This window comes from Octodon degus, unplaced genomic scaffold (assembly GCF_000260255.1).
Source record: "Octodon degus isolate 3935 unplaced genomic scaffold, OctDeg1.0 scaffold00320, whole genome shotgun sequence".
Classification (NCBI taxonomy): domain Eukaryota; kingdom Metazoa; phylum Chordata; class Mammalia; order Rodentia; family Octodontidae; genus Octodon; species Octodon degus.
The window spans coordinates 1045611-1051310 of record NW_004524896.1 but is presented as its reverse complement, the minus strand read 5'-3'; the positions used below and the strand labels follow the sequence as shown (position 1 = coordinate 1051310).

General features: G+C 50.8%; 1 pseudogene; it reads left to right on the top strand.

Moving 5' to 3' along the window:
• LOC101569345 overlaps window positions 1-2418 on the top strand; it is a 3576-nt pseudogene extending 1158 nt beyond the window's left edge.
• Window positions 2419-5700: the final 3282 nt, after the last annotated feature.

Sequence of the window (5700 nt, the reverse complement as noted above, 5' to 3'; positions counted from 1 at the left end):
CTCTTGGACCTTGGTCTCACAATGGGGTCTCAGTAGGCTGGTCCAGGCCCCGTTCCTTGTGGGTCCTGTCACCCCCAGGCAGAGGTGAATGCTGAGATGCTCTGGCTGTTACTCCAGCCAGCCCCAGGCGTGCTCAGAGCCCCGTGACCCTCTGGAACTCCAGGAGTCAGGTGAGAAAGCTCCAGATTTTTGCTTTAATGACTAAGAACATGACCCAAAGACATTGTCAGGACCCCGACATGAGATTGGAGATGGAGCCAAGGGATGGTGAACTCAGTGGCAGACTGTGGGGGACAGTGAGACCAGAGACATGGGGACCAGAATGGGAAGGGAAAGTACAAATGAGAGAGTCCAGTGGGAGCTGCAGAGGTTTCTCAGGTGTCTTCTTCTCCTCTTAGATCAGCCTTACTGTTAATTCCATGCAGGACTCACTGTGCACAGTCAGGACCCACCACCCGTGTTCATCTGCTTCCTGCAGGGACTGCCCCAAAACCCAAGCTCCAGGCTCAGCCAGGCTCTGTGATTCCATGGAGGAGTCCTGTGACCCTGTGGTGTGAGGGGACTCTGGAGGCCCAGCAATACCATCTGTACAGAGAGGGCAGCCCAGCCTTCTCAGACATACAGACCTCTCCTGAGCCCAGGAACAAGGCCAAGTTCTCCATCCCATCCATAAAAAAGCGCCAGGCAGGACGATATCGCTGTTACTACCGCAGTCCTGCTGGCTTGTCACAGCCCAGTGAGCCCCTGAATCTGGTGGTGACAGGTGAGAGGGCACTCTAGGTCTGAACCCTACCCAGTGTGCTCAGGAAGCACTCTGTTCTCCGGATTGTCCCCCTCTCAAAGCCCAGCCCTGTGGGCAGTGTGGGAAGTACAAGACCAGTAAAGACACTGTCTCCTTCTCTCCTAGAAGCCTACAGCAAACCCAGCCTCTCAGCTCTGCCTCATCCTGTGGTGACCTCAGGAGAGAATGTCACCCTCCAGTGTGGCTCAGAGGAGGGATTTGACAGGTTCATTCTGACTGAGGAAGAAGACAAGCTCTCTTCGACACTGAAATCACAGCAACACCCCAGTGGGCAGACCAAGGCACTGTTCCCTGTGGGCCCCGTGACCCCCAGGCAGAGGAGGACATTCAGATGCTATGGCTATTACAGTGGCAAACCCGAGTTGTGGTCGGAGCCCAGTGCTTCCCCGGAGCTCCTTGTCTCAGGTGAGGAAGTCCTTTCTCTGACCCAGTCATGTCTGAATGCATTAATAACTGATCCCCAGGAGGAGGTTAGATCAGAACGTCTACAGAGCTAGAAACCTCAATGTGACAGTCAGTAGCTTCTCCTCCCTCCAAGGCTGCCCAGAAAGCCCTCCCTCTGAACACAGCAGGGCCCTGTCCTTCCCCTTGTACACAACCTGACCTTCATGAGTCACTCTAACCTCAGCCATGACAGATTCACTCCATCTAAAGAGGGTGCAGGTGACCTCCTCCAGGGCCCTGCTCAGCACCCAACCTGAGCTATCACAAAATGACCTCACTCTGGGCTCTGGGAGCAACTCCAAATGGGGCCACTACAGGTGGTCCAGTGCACACAGCCATGCTTTAATTGGTTGGCCCCCAATGATCTCCCTGAATGTCCTGATCACAGGGCTCTGTCAAGGACCCAGGACCTGCTGGGGTAATCAAAGTGTTGACGATAAGTGTGAAGTTCGTGTTTGAGGAAGGAAAAAAGTCGAAGGAGGTAGGTGTGGCTACATTACAGGTCAAAGCAATAGGGACTGAGTGTCCTCAGAGACAGAGCTCATGAGACCTCAGCTCAGGACAAGGTAGGGCTGCCCCTCACAGCTGTCCTTGTCTCCAGTACAGCTTCCTGCCACACTATCTCTCTTGGTGCCCACAGGACCCACGGTGTCCTCATGAGAGGATGTGACCCTGCTGTGTCAGTCACAGAGCCCGATTGACACTTTCCTTCTGTCCAAGGAAGAGGCAGCCAATCCCACCCTGCATCTGAGATCAGAGTTCCAAGCTCAGCAAGTCCAGGAAGAATTCTCCATGGAAGCTGTGAGCTCAGCCCTCAGGGGGACCTACAGCTGCTATGGCTCTTGGAACTCCTCTCCATACCTGATGTCACAGGCCAACAAGCCCCTGGAGCTCACAGTCTCAGGTGTGCTGCCTGTGACCCCAGCATGGCTGAGCTCAGGGTTCTTCTGACCATCTCCCTGGGAAGCCTGGGGTTGGGTGTGAGGGGCTCTGGGAGAACCAGGCAGAGGTGGACTCATCCTGAGCCTATGGTCATCACTGATCCTATCTGCCTAGAATGTGCCCTGGGGACAGAGGTCACAGCACAGGGAGATGGGAAGGCAGAATCCACCATGGGACAGAACAAGCCCTCCATCCCCTCAGTCATCATCCTGAGGATGACCCCATCCTAACCCTTAGCACCCAGCTACACAGTAGGAGACCTGGCTCTATTCCCCCTATCTGTGTCCCGGCTGCTTGGAGATGCTCAGCCCATCTCAGTCCTGGTTCCAGGCTTGTCTCCATTTGTGTGCAGGGATAGGGAAGTGGGGAAAGAACCTGGACCCAAAGGGCTGTGAATATGGGCTTCATGGGGAGTGGTCAGAGCTGTGGGAGATGTTAGGGTCCAGCCCGGAGAGGAGCAGTAGCTGGAGTGTGGAGTGTGGAGCCCAGTCCCTCCCATCCCCAACCCTCCTAGCAGGTCCTGAGTATGAGCCCTCAAAACAGAGTCTGGACTCCAGGTTGGAGAGTGAAGGTGCTGCTGGGAAGGGCAGGGGCTGAGCTGTGGGTCTGGTGCAGCCTCTTCTGGAGATGCAGACTTGGACCAGCCCCTCCTGGTTAGGGCTCAGTGTCTCCAGGTGTAAAGGGGAAGCCTGGCCACAACCTTCAAGTTCCTCTGGTGCTCAACCTTGCTGTGAGTCCTAGAGAGGTGACCTTTCAGCGCAGTGTCCAGACCCTCACATTGTATGGGTCCTTTCCCTATGTGCAGTGACAGAGACAGATATTTCAGCTCCCTGGGTTCAACCCCTTCTGGGTTTCGTTTTTGTTCTCTGGGCTGGCAGCTCCCCTCTCTCCACAACTGTCTCCTCCTCACTAACGTACATGAGTAGTGGCCATTGCATATGCAGACCTGGGAGAGCATGAGGCTGGGATGCAAAGATCTCAGGAGGCTGCACCCACAGGTGCTCAGGGAAGCAGCAATGTTTCCCTTTAAGGCAGCACTCCTGGCCTTCAAGGGAACAACAAGGTTATGACCTGGGTCTCCGTGCCCTGCTCCCTGCTGCTGCTGCTCCTCCTCCTCTTCCTCTTCCTCTACTGGTACCAGAGAAGAATTGGGAAGACAGGTGAGCTGGGTGACCTCAGAAAGGGTGGGTGCCGAGGTCCACAGAGAAACCTGTCTGAGGGGCCAAGTCTGCACGGAGTCCCTTGTGCACAGCTCAGAACAGAACACAAGGTCCATCCTGTAGGAGATTCTGGAGTGGTCTTAGGAGCGCTAGTTGGGAGACACACGAAGGTCTCAGCTTCACAGGGGAAGGAGGATGCTAGGGCTCAGGGCTCAGTCAGAGTGAAGGCCCGGAACTGGGTGTGGGAAATTACACACCTGTCCGACTCTGTGTCCACAGCTTTCCTGGGCAGATATTGGGGGGCTGAGAGACCTCAGAACTTGCCCAAGAGGTGATTTCATTTCTGTCCCTGCAGATGCCACTAAGAAGGATACAGAGGCTGAGGATGAGGCAGAGATGGATGCTCAGGTGAGACTCCACCCCACGGAGAACAAGGGACTTCATGTCTCCCAGTTCAGACCAGGGACGCTACTCTATCATGCATTACTGAGCTATCAGGGACCTCAGAGCTGAGGCTTCCTTCTGGAAGGTCAGGCCTCTGCCTGCTGTGCCCTCACCCTCTGCTGGTTTCCTGTGCCCTCAGGGTCCACATCCCCCTGTTCCCTTTCTGACACTCAGCCTCTGTCTCACTTTTTCCTGCCCTCGTCTCAGAAGGACTCTAAATGAACAAGCACCCCTGCAGTGTCCCCTAATTCATGCCACAATCAAGGGGGGTCTCCCTTCTGACCTGGATCTACGGGGGTGACAGATATAGTGGGGAGCACAGCCCCTCCCTCCCTGAATCACCTGGAGGTGGGTGCCCAGTGTCAGAGGAGCACAGAGCTGTGAAAGAAAAAAAAATCAGGAAAAGGAGTGCCGGGGCTGCAGGGGCCTAGAAAATCTCAGGGAGGACTCTGGGAAGGTGATCAGTGAGAAAAAGTTTGCATGGAGAGGGCCATGTGGACTTCTTTTTTCCCATAATCTTATTGAGAAACAAATAGCAATGAGACAGTTTCAAATGAAATTGGTAGGACAGTTTCAATAATTAACACATAGCATACATTCTGCCCAGTGCTTAATTGCTGTACAACAGATACACAATGGACATTCATCTGTATACCCTTTCTTTGTTAAGTTTCCTTCTTTGAATATTATAGGTGTGTAAACTTAGCAAAATATCCTAAAAGAGTCCAGTAGTCCATAACACTATTGGGTCTTCTGCTTCACTGGCAATGTCAGAAATTGTTGACCTGAGTCCCCCACAGCTCAACATAACAGAATGGCTTTACTTTTATACTTCGTTTTTATACTTTTCTGCTGGATGGTTAAGAACAAGGTAAAGCAGGACCTATGCAACAAGATTTGTAGATTTTGGATCTCACACAGTCATGAAATCCCCTCAGGATTTGTCCTGAGATCCTATACCTCAGATTGTAGAACCTTTGTCAGTGTCAGTCCTGTGAATGAGTCACGGCCATTGATTGGCCAATGTGCTCTCTGTGAAAGCCTGAGAGAAGGTTTTCTCTCCATGTGACTCTCCTTAGGCACATTCTACATTATCGATCACTTTCCTCTTTGGCACCATAATCTCCTTGATCAGAAAATTTGGGACACTACTGAGTTACGTGACGTTACAGTAGAAGTTCTTATATGTCCTGAGTCTTAATTGAATTTGGAAGGTTAGGACCAAAATGTAGGCTTTCCTTGCAGCCCTCTGATTTCTCTAATTTATGTCTGTAAACTTAGGTTATTAACCCTCCAGAAAAAAAGCTTATGGTTATTACCATACAACTTAGGCTGTTAAGCTTAACCTCACTATCTGCCTGCATATCAAACATCTTAGGCATAAACATGAAACAGGTACTTTTCATCAAGTATTAATATGCTGAACTTTAAGTCCCTACAGAATATGATAAAAAATGTAAAAATTTGAATATATTTTAAAAATAGGCACAAAAATTATATACTTCTTATGTTTACACATAAGTCAAAAAATCTAACCATATACACCCTTGAAACAGGACAGTTCCACAATATTCCTTTTGCTGTCTCTTGCCTTCATTCACCACCCCCTTCTTTTTGAACAACCATCTACCCAAGAGACAGCATAGCAGCAACTGGCAAATCATGACAAGCAGCCCATATTCAGAAGACCATAATGACAGGCACTCCAAGCATGAAACTACAATTACAGATTACGATCTGCAGTGCATTTGCTTATTTCACAGGTATCATGATACACAGTCAGGGTGAGAATCTTTCCAATTAACTGCTAGATTAAAAAATCTTCTGCAGATTCTCAGAATCATTGCCTTGCCCATCTTGTACATATAACTGGTATGGCTTGACATTGTCATGTTTCTTAGCTCTTCT